Below are 11033 nucleotides of genomic sequence, written 5' to 3' on the forward strand. Positions count from 1 at the left end.
CCTCCTGCGCCCTCCTGCTCCTCCCCCTGATCCTCACGTCTTACCCACCCGGAAGGCCGCTCCCCCCTACTCTGGCCCCCCCGGGCTTCCTCCTCCCAAGGAACCTACAAGAGCCCCATCACCATTCTTATCTCGCAGGGTTCTGCCTGCTCCCCTCGTCCCCTGCAAGTTTCACCTCCTCGCCTACTGTGTCCTCTCCGCAAGAAACATAAATCTCTCAATCTCTCTCCTCAGCTAACAAAAATCTTCCCAACGGATCCTCACTGTTTGCACAACTAAGAAGAACCACGTGGTCACCACCACTCCCACTCCGGCCCCCTCCGGCCCCCACTCAGACCCCTATGTCTCTGGACCAGGGTTCTCAACCTCTAACACAGCTGGAAATCACCGAAGGACCTTAGAGATCAGGATACCCGAGCCCCACCTGGGCAATTCCAATTTCATTGGTCTGGGGTGTGGTCCCTGAGCATCTAGGTTTTAAAAATTTCCCTGGGGGATTCTAATGGGCCACCAGCACATGGAACCCTCTGGTTTAGAAGGATGTCTCCAGCCCCCTCAAACTCACTCCACAGTCCCCACTGTCTCCCTTGGACCAGCCCCAATCCCCTACTACGTCTTGGACTCAAGCAAAATACCCCACCCTCTGCTTTGCTTCAAGAAGTCTTCCGAATCTGGCCCCCACTGTCTCTACAACTTAGGCAAACTCATCATAGCCATCACTCTCTCCTCCTCCATTAAGAAAAATTTCCTCCATGAGCTCCACGGAGAAGCTACTCACAAGAATCCCTTCCCCCAGACCCCCAGTTCCTCTCCATTCAGAAATCTCCTGATGTTTGACCCAGACTCCCACTGCTGTCCAGGGAAAGTCCCCCACTCTGCCCAGCATCCCCCCTCCCACCCCATTCCTCTGCCCTTCCACCATCTCCCATTGCCTCCAAATCCCCTAACTGGAGCTCTGGTTCCCCGTTATCTTCATCACACTGATGAACCCCCAAGTCTAGATCTCCCCAACTCACTTGGAGCTCCCACTCTCTTTAACTTACGAGAACCTCCCCCCTTCTCCCTAACCTGACTTCTCTTATACCACCAAGAATCCCCTTCCTCCACCAACATCTCCTGTACTCAGGAAAATTCCCTTCAGGAGCCCCACTACCTTCTCTTCTTGGGAACCCCCCCACAACTCCCCTTACTCTTTCTCCTGTGCTGAAGCACCTACTTTTTTCCAAATGTAAATGGAGCCCCCCATAGACAGTGCCCCTCAGAAAAATTTCATCCAGGAGACTACAAACTCTCTTTCCCATTCAGTAACCCCTGTGTCTGCTCATTTCCCTCTTCCACAGCATGCCCACCACCACACCCCCAGCCCTGCCTTCTCTACCCCAGCCCTCCTTCCGGGCACACGACCCATACCTGCTTCCACCACTCACTGTTTCCTAGACTTCTTCCCCAAATCCCATGTTACAGTTCAGAGCATGGAAGCCAACAGAAGGAACCCCCCCACCCCCCCCAACCGCCCCGGGTCCTAGTACCAGGGTGACCTTGGCCTTTTCCACCCCAATCAGCTGGCCCTGCCTGGGTCTGCTCCTAGGAGGGGTTGCTGAGAAAGGTTGTCTATGGGGGGTATCTCCATGGCAACTGGGCCTAGTGCCCCACACATGTGTTCCCTCCCCCACCTCCACTAGCCTGCCTACACGCAGCCCCTACCTGTGCCCATTCATCAGCCCACTGGACACTGGCATCCCCCAGCCCCCATCCTCGGTTCTGGCCCCTTCCTCTTTCAAACGCGGTGTTTCCTCTCCTCGGCTCCTGGTTTCTTCTCCCCCATCCGTACCCCTCGCCACCAGCACCAACGCCTCCACTGTCCTAGCAAATCTCTGCTTCCACCCCGGGGTGAGCCCATGACCCCGAGGTGTACCCCTCCCCCTGCTGGACCCCCCACAATCCAAGATAAGCAGGGAATGGAAATGGGGTGAGTGAGGGAAATTCTCCATCAAAAAAAGATTTGAAGATCTTTTCATTTTGTCGATTTGAGGGGCAATCTGTTTGGTTTTAGGGACTCTTCCTTTCGTCCATCTGTCAGCGGCAGCAAAAGAGGAGGGAGCAGGGGACCCCCAATTCTAAAGCTTCCGGATATGAGAGGGGTCGCCAGCCCTTCTCCCTCTGAAGGGGCTGACTCTTTCCTCCAGAATTAGGGGGGGTCACAGAGCCTTCCTTCTACACCCGCCCACCTCCGATTAATAAAAAGATCTGTCTCACCTCTGTTAACGATAGGTCAACTCTCCGATGCACTGGGGAGGGGACGATGAGCCCCCCTGTCTGCACCCCCCCAGAAAAACCCTTGTGGCTCCCACTTCTCACTGCTCCCCCTCCCCCAGCAGCGAGGGACCCAGGCGTCCGACCTGGTTGGGGGGGTGGAGATGAGGAGGCGGACGGGGATTGAGGGTGTTGAGGTGGGAGGGGATGCTGAGGGGCAGCTCTGAGCTCGGGCCCCAAGGGAGTGGGGGTCGGGATGAAAAAAAAAAGGTGAGGAGACAATTTGGTTCTCGTGTCGCTGGGTAAAGTGCGGAGCTGGAGGACGAGAGAGGGAGGGAGGAGGGAGGGGGGAGGGGAGCCGCTGAGGATGGGGGAGCCACAGAGAGGAGGTGGGGGGAGGGAAAGGATTGGGGGGCAGGGTCTGGGTGGCAGAAGGAAGCTGAGGAAAAGGAGAGAGAGAGACCCAGAGAGGGAGGGAGAGAGACAGAGAGAGACAAGGAGAAGCGGAAAGAGAGAAACCCAGAGACTGTGAAACAGAAATGGGGGAGGGAGAAATTTGGGGGAGGCAGCGGCTGGTAGCAGAAGGAAGTTGGAGAGAGACACACACACAGAGAAATATCCAGAGAGAGAAGGGGACAGAGACAGAGACACAAAGAGAGAAACCAAGAGACTGGGGGACAGATGGGGGGTGGGGTAAGGGAGAGGATGGGGGGGTCAGAATGGGATAACAGAAGGAAAGAAGAGACAGGGACAGAGTCATCCAGAGAGGGGGAGGAGAGACAGATGGGGAGAGACAGACAGAGACCGAGGGTGGGGGGGAGAGAGAAAGGGAGAAAGGGAGAGAGAAATGGGGGGTGGGTGCAAGGTCTTAATAGAGAGAAGGATGCTTTAGAGAGAGAGAAAATGGAGAGAGACAGAGAGAGAGAGAACGGACAAGAGAGTAAATAATAAGAGAGATTTAGGGGAGAAGGCTCTGAGTGGCAGAGGGTGGCTGAACACGGAAAGGCAGGTGCGGAAGGAAAGAGAGAGACCCACAGAGAGGTGGAGAGCGCCTGACTGGGAGAGACCCCGGGAACGAGACACAGAGAGACACTGAGGAGGCATCAGAAGGAAGCTGGAGGAAAACAGGAGAGGGGCCAGGCTCCGATGGATGAAGGAGGTCAGAGATCCAGGACACCCGCGCCCCCTCCCCTACCACCTCCCTCGCCCCTGATCCCTACCCCCATCCCCATTTCAAAGCCACCACCCCACCCCCACTAGCCTCCATCTCTCCACAGCATCGCCTGCCGCCGCCACCGCCTCTTCCTGTCGTCATAGCAACAGGATCCAGGCGCCCAGCCAAGGCTGGCAGCAGCGCCGGAAATGAGGGGAGGGCCTTTCCAAAAGGACCCCAGGAGCTGTCCCCTTTCCCCAAATCCAAGGGACAGCTCCACCTCCCGGGGCCTTCCCACCCCCCCACAACTGCCAAGGGCAAAGAAATTCTCTTGTATTCAAGTTAGGAGGGTAGCAAGCCCTTAGTTCCACTGACATTTCATTCCCCCCCCCACCCGCCCCTTGCTCCAGAGTGAGAGTCCCCCAAGACAGGAACGGGAGTGAGGGGGCAAACAGGAGGTGCGAAACTGGAGTGAGAATCAGTCTTAAATCTGCCTGGGGCTGGACGGGACGGCTCTACAAGTTTGAAGAATAATGATTGTTGGAGTTCCAGAACTAGCCAGTGGGCAAGGGGGTGGGAAAACTCGAAGCAGAAAATCTGAGATGAGAGTCAGAAAGTTCATTCTTGGATTCAAGTCTCAGAGATGCCTGTAGCCAGTGGGTGACCTTGGGCAAAACATTTCCTCCTTTCTAGACTCAGTGATAACAGGAACAAATGGAGAACGGGGATAGAAAAGGTCTTTGCACACTGCTCTAGACAGACAATTATTTCAAAGACAGTGTCCTCCTGCAAATGCTATCCAAACCCAAAAGCTAGGCGTGACCACACACTTGGGCTGGGGAGTTTGCATGCTTCGGTGTCTTGTGGAATTCTTACAGAATCCTTGTGACGGGGCACTGAGAGTCCCATATTACAGATGAGCAAACTGAGGCTTGGAGATGTATGGCGAGCTGCCCAAATTGCTCAGGGAATAAAAGGCAGACTTGGGGATGAAGCAGCCTCTTTGTGGGGCTTGACAGGGGTGGACAGCCAGAGGGGAACCTCAGAGCCATTTAACATGCCACTTTGGGTCCCTTGCCTCCCTTTTGGAGACTGGCAGAGACAGAGAAAACCTATATTTCTCACACATCCAGTCCTCTTCCCCTGGAGGAGCCCTACCCTGTACCCAGCATCTCTCATATCCACTGGAGTTTCTAGAGGTCAGTTACTTAATTCTCACCATGGCCCACGGGGGAGAGGAGTTTAGAGAAGCATTCTGACACCCCTTGTTTGGAAGCAAAAAAACACCAGCCTCAAGGGAAGGGGCCTGGAATTCATTCATTTGAGAACTATTTGTTCTGCCCCTGCTCTTTTGCCAGGGAGAGGGACGCAGCTGCGAACAGGCTCGGCCGCGGACATAAACTGAGCTGCCGATATTACAGACTCAAAGTCATTTGCAGCCATTGACTCGGTCTCTTGGCTTCTGTCATCGGCCCCCGTTTCAAAGACGGGGAGACTGAGACCAAGAGAGGTAAGCACATCACCAGGGTGGAAAGTAGCTACAATCAGAACCGAGGTTTCAGATCCCAGAGTCTGTGCTGTTTTCTCGGCTAATAATAAGCAAAAAAAAAAAAAAAAAAAAAAAAAAACCCAGAAACCTTATTATGAAACTAATAAAACAAGCCAGGGTTTCCAAGCCTCGGAACTAGTGATACTCGTGGAGTAATTCTCTGTCAAGGGGGGCGTTCTGTGCCAGAGGCCAGGAGCAAGGGGTTATTATAAAAAGAAGTCAATCTGTCCCATCTCAAATCCTGTTCCTTTTTGGAAAAGCCTCTTAAAGTTTTTGGCTGTTTCTTCTCTGACTTACCTTACCATCCTTAAACAATAATTCTCTCCTGGATGTGTCAGCCTTATACATCATGGATTCTTTTTCTCTGATAGAGATAAGGATTTCACTCATTTTTCCCCTCCCTTCCTGCCCAAACACATATTTTTAGTTTTTCTATTGGTTAACTTTGTGGCAATAAGTGACAGACTTTACGTTGTGATTCCTTGTTTCAAGGGCATATATCTGGTTTCCTTTTTTTAAGATTTTATTTATTTATTTGACACACAGAGAGAGATCACAAGTAGGCAGAGAGGAAAATGGGGGGGAGCAGACTCCCCACCAAGCAGAGAACCCCACCTTGGGCTCCATCCCAGGAGCCTGAGATCATGACCTGAGCCGAAAGCAGAGGCTTAACCCACTGAGCCACCCAGGTGCCCCAATAAATAAAATAAAAATTATTTTTTAAAAAAGATTTTATTTATTGGGGCGTCTGGGTGGCTCAGTGGGTTAAAGCCTCTGCCTTCGGCTCACGTCATGATCCCAGAGTCCTGGGATTGAGCCCCACATCGGGCTCTCTGCTCAGCTGGGAGCCTGTTTCCTCTCTCTCTCTCTCTGCCTGCCTCTCTGCCTACTTGTGATCTCTGTCAAATAAATACATAAAAATAAAAAAATAAAAATTAAAGATTTTATTTATTTATTTGAGAGAGAGAGCATGGGGAAGTGGGGGACAGAGGGAGAGGGAAAAGCAGATTCTCTCCCGCTGAACAAGGAGTCCAATGCGGGGCTCGATCCCAGGACCCTGAGATCATGACCTGAGCAGACACTTAAGCAAATGAGCCACCCAGTGCCACCAAAGATTTTATTTTTTAAAAGTAATCTTTATACCCAATGTGGGGTTCAAACTTGCAACCCTGAGAACAAGAGTCACATGCTCCCCGAAACTGAGCCAGCTGGGTGCCTAGGTCACATGTTTTTGCATCTCTTGGGCATATACTTAGGAGTGGCATTTCTGGATCCTGTTTAACCTTTTGGGAAATGAGATAGCATCTTTGGACTTTGTGTTGTAAGATAGATACGTTGGACCCACTGATCAACAATTCAGTTCATGGAAAGGCTCTTCAGAAGGAGTGGCACAGAAGGTACAGGCCGTGGCTCCATTCAGATCTCATTCCTATATTTGCTGATGAATTCATGTCACATTACCCAGGGTCTCCCATGGGCTGGACCTAGAGATCTAGAGACTGTAGAACCAGAGAGAAGCCTGCGAAGCCCCTAGGCTCCAGAAGGTCCTCTACCCTTAACTTCCCCTGTGGTCGGCAGAACTCTAAAATAACCCCCAACATCCCCCCTGCCCCCAGGCATACACACCCTTTAGAATTGCCTCCCCTTGGGGTGCCTGGGTGGCTCAGTCTTTAAGCATCTGCCTTCTGCTCAGATCATGATCTCAGGGTCCCAGCATCGAGCTCTGCATCAGGCTCCCTGCTCAGCGAGAAGCCTGCTTCTCCCTCTCCCACTCCCCCTGCTTGTGTTCCCTCTCTCGTTGTCTCTCTCTCTCTCTCTCTCTGCCAAATAAATAAATAAATAAATAAAATCTTTAAAAAAAAAATGGCCTCCCCTTGAGTATGGGCAAGTTTGTGAATAGAGTGAGGCGTCATTGCCACAGTAGATTATATTATACGGCAAGGTGAGGGGATGCATATGTAATTAAAGTCCCTAATCACCTGACTCGTAGTTAATCCAAAGGGAGGGTATCTGGGGTGGGCCTAACCTAATCAGGTGATCTCTTTGACAAGGATCAAGAAGTGGCAGAGACTCAGAGCAAGATTCTCCTGCCCTGTCCTTAGGGAAGGCCACACACTACACACCTGAGGATGGCATCTGCCGGATCCGCCAGCAAGAACACAGGAACAGCGTCTGTCATCCCAGGGAAATGATCTTTATCTCTATCCGAGGGAGCGTGAGAGAAGACCTCTCCCTAACGGAACTTCCCCATGAGAATGCCGCCAGTCGGCTTCTGGACTGCAGCCTTGGGAAACCACGAGCAGAAACCCCGTGCACTGTGCTGGCATCCTGAGCCACCGAAAGTGTGAGATTAATAAACACGTGCTGCTTTAGGCCACGGCATCTGTGGGCATTTGTTACAGTGGCCAGTAACTGATAGACTCTGGAAATGACATCGCACCGTGAAGGTCACACAGAGGCTGTTCAGCCAAGGGTGCATCCATGTCCACTCTCCATGCCTCCCTCTTACTCCCACAACCAGTCAGTCAGTCCCCGCGTGCAGACTCCTCTCTCTCCAGGATCCCTTCCATATCCATCCCCTTCTCTCTGTCTTGCTCTTGACTGGACGGTCCCACCAGCCAGTGGATGCCACCAGTCTCCCTTCAGCCCGATTCTCCTTTGGCCCCTAAAGACTCCCTAACACTCAGAGCGGACCCTTTCCCTCTTCTGCTCAGAATTCTCCTATGGCTCCCTATTGTCCTCAGGAGAAAATACAAGCTCTTCACCTGTGTCCTTTGCCAGAAGCGCCAGTCTTGTCTTATGCCATCTCCACAGCTGCCTCCTGGAGCCTGGAGTGGTTTCCCCCACTCTGCTCAGCTCCTTCACACTTCTGAAGTTCCTGAGTGTGGCTCCCTCACCTGGAACCCCTTTCCATCTCTTCCATCTCTTGGAATCTTCTTCTGTCTCCCACATGAAGACTCAACTGAAATGCTTCCTCCTCTGGGAAGCGTTCCCCGACCTCCCAAGGCTGCATCAGAGGAAATAGCTGCACTTCCCCCATGCCCTGTCGTGCCTCCATTAGAGGAGGGTGACCACCTGGCATTGTGACCGGCATGTCAGTCTGTCCCCCCAGCAGAGTAGGGGCTGGTGCCCCTCACTCTCCTCCAGTGCCTGGTTTTGGTACTGCAGGTGCTGCACGGACAGAGGGACAGACGGATGCAGGAAGGAGTGAAAGACTCGGGGAACAAGGGGATACATATTCTAGGGTCCTCTGGCAGCCAATTACAACCTCCCATCCCTGTCCAACCCCTCTCCCGCCTCATATCCTGAGTATGCGTTCTCCCAGGTGTTTGAGTGTATCTTGTCAACAACAGCTGGGGCCTTTGTGTTTTCTCAAGAGGAACAGAGTGGTGGTGGCGTGTTTTCCCGCTGTACCAGGAAGAGAAGATCAGCGTTTCTAAAATGTCCTCATTCAGGGTGAAGTGGAAATATTCCAGTGCTGAGGAATCAGGTGGCCTGAGTTCTAATCCTTGCTTTTCCTTGCCTCCCCAAGGGACCCCAGAACCAAATCCCTGTGCTCTCGGCACTTTGTGCTCTTGTCTGTAAAGGGGATGGGGAGGGGGGCAGTGATCTCGCTCCAAATGGGATGTCCTGGGATGATGACTCAAAGCCACACATCCAAGGAATTCTGGCAGGGTTTTGGGGTGTCTGTGAAGCCGAACATTGCCTCTGAAATTTTGTGAATATGGGTACTCTTCTCTGGAGGCTCATAGCTTTCATCCCGTTCTTGAAGGGTCCCCTAATCTCCTACAAGTTAAGATTGACTGTCTATTGACAGATTGAACAAAATCTCATTTGTGTCAGTAAAAATAAAAATTTTTTTAAAGAGCAAGGGAGAATACATGAATGCAAAGTTATTGTCTAACGCAGGTTTCCTCAACCTGAGCACTAGCCATATATCAGACCAGATCATTCTTTGTGGTGGCATCAGAGAGCAACCTGTAGGTACCATTCCCTGGCTGCTACCCACCAGAGGCCAACAGCAACCCCCAACTGTGATATACCTAAAGCTGCCCACCCCCCAGGGGTGGGGGGTTGGGATCAGTGAGAAGATGAAAGGCACTTTTTTCTTTTGGTCCTCTGCTGCTTAAATTTGAAATTCATGACTAAACATTAAAAGTATAATAAAAATGAGTTTAGGGGGTGCCTGGGTGGCTCAGTTGGTTAAGTGACTGCCTTTGGCTCAGTTCATGATTCTGGAGTCCTGGGATCGGGTCCAGCATCCAGCTCCCTGCTCAGCAGGGAGCCTGCTTCTCCTTCTGATCTTTCCCCTCTCATGCTTTCTCTCCTCTCTCTCTCTTTGAAATAAATAAATAAAATAAAACTAAATTTTAAAAATGAGTTATTGCTAAAAATAAGTTACCTCCATTCAAGGGACACACACAGCTGTTAAAAAAAAAAAATGGGAAGAATCTCTACATTTGAAAAACAGCAGAGATGTTTAATGTGTTTACTCTCAGAACCCCTCTATGGGCTTTACAATGCCAAGGGGGGTGCGCCTGGGTGGCTCAATAGGTTGAAGCCTCTGCCTTCGGCTCAGGTCATGATCCCAGGGTCCTTGGATTGAGCCCCTCATCCAGCTCTCTGCTCAGTGAGGAGCCTGCTTCTCCCTCTCTCTGTCTGCCAGTCTGCCTACTTGTGATCTCTGCCTGTCAAATAAATAAATAAAGTCTTTTAAAAAAATGCCAAGGGACCTCCAAAAACGTTTGTTTCTGCGTGTTATGTCTGTGGACACATAACATATTCAAAATTCAAATGGGGGAGACTTAACAACCTGTATTAATTTCAGTAAAATAATAAAATCATTGAATGTTTACCTAGACAACTCATTTTAGTGAAAAATAATTGTATTTTCCCAAAATACAATTGGCACACAAAAATACAGTGGTGTTGACTTATATTTTTGAGAATCTATACAGTGTTTGGTCTACCAGAAGAAAGTGGGGTTCTCATATCTCCTTCTGCATTCAATTTATTCTGATAGCACCCGTTGTGTAGATACAAAAAGACCCTGGACCTTATACATGCATGAGAGACTGAAAGTGGCAATGGCAGACCATATCTCAGTATTCTTGTAAAAGTGGTTTTGACCTCATGGACCCCTTCATCAGGTCTCAGGGAGGCCCCAGGGTCCCTGTGCCACACTTTGAGAACTACTAACATGTGTGGTAAATTAACTGAGTGGGGTAATGTGGTGTAAGAATGTGATAGTTGGGGGACCTGGCTGGTTCTGTCAGTAGATTGGGCTTGGAGTTCAGGCTGAAGCTGCCGGTTTTTTTTTTTTTTCTTTTTTAAAGATTTTATTTATTTATTTGACAGACAGAGATCACAAGTAGGCAGAGAGGCAGGCGAGGGAAGGAGGGAGCAGGCTCCCTGCTGAGCAGAGAGCCCAAGGGGGGTTGGCGGGGGTGGGGGGGTGGGGGGGTGGGTGTGTTACATTCCAGGACCCTGGGAACATGACCTGAGCCGAAGGCAGAGGCTTAACCCAATGAGCCGCCAGGTGCCCCAAGCTGGAGCCTTCTTAAAACAAATAAAACTATGATAGGTAAACAGATGGAACATTGTGGCTCAACATACTCAGAGTATACAGCTCAGTGGTTAAGTGTGATCAGTTCAGGAAACCCCCACGTTTCAAATCTTAGCTTGACCACCTATAAGCTGTGAGACCAGGAAAAGGTTACTTTACCTCTCTGCATCTCCAGGATCTCATTTTATAAAAATGGTATGAAAAGAAAAGCACCAGTTTCCCTGGGCTATTGGATACAAAGTGGCTGGCACATAGAAAGCAGTCAATAAATTATGCAATTAATTTATGCAAACTGTTGTTATTAAGTGTCCTTGAAAAACAATAAGGTAGCATTATATAACTGATACTGAATACTCTTCGTAATACAGGGCCCTGTGAAACTGGGAGGGGCAGAACTCTGTGTACACAACGATAAAAGCCATGTCAAAACTACCTGTATGCACTATGTATTCAGTTGTATGTGGATTTAAAAACGCGTGCCTGGGGGCTCCTGGGTGGTTCAGTGGGTTAAG

General features: G+C 50.5%; 1 long non-coding RNA gene across 1 annotated transcript; it reads left to right on the forward strand.

The window, feature by feature from the left end:
- The first annotated feature begins 3041 nt into the window (after positions 1–3041).
- LOC101672340 lies at positions 3042–9176 on the forward strand. The gene is made up of 3 exons (XR_201321.3): positions 3042–3412; positions 4765–4916; positions 7007–9176. It is a non-coding gene; the product is annotated as an uncharacterized LOC101672340 (long non-coding RNA).
- Positions 9177–11033: the final 1857 nt, after the last annotated feature.

The sequence above is a fragment of the Mustela putorius genome, unplaced genomic scaffold, assembly GCF_011764305.1.
Source record: "Mustela putorius furo isolate JIRA1106 unplaced genomic scaffold, ASM1176430v1.1 tig00000196_pilon_pilon_pilon, whole genome shotgun sequence".
Lineage (NCBI taxonomy): Eukaryota > Metazoa > Chordata > Mammalia > Carnivora > Mustelidae > Mustela > Mustela putorius.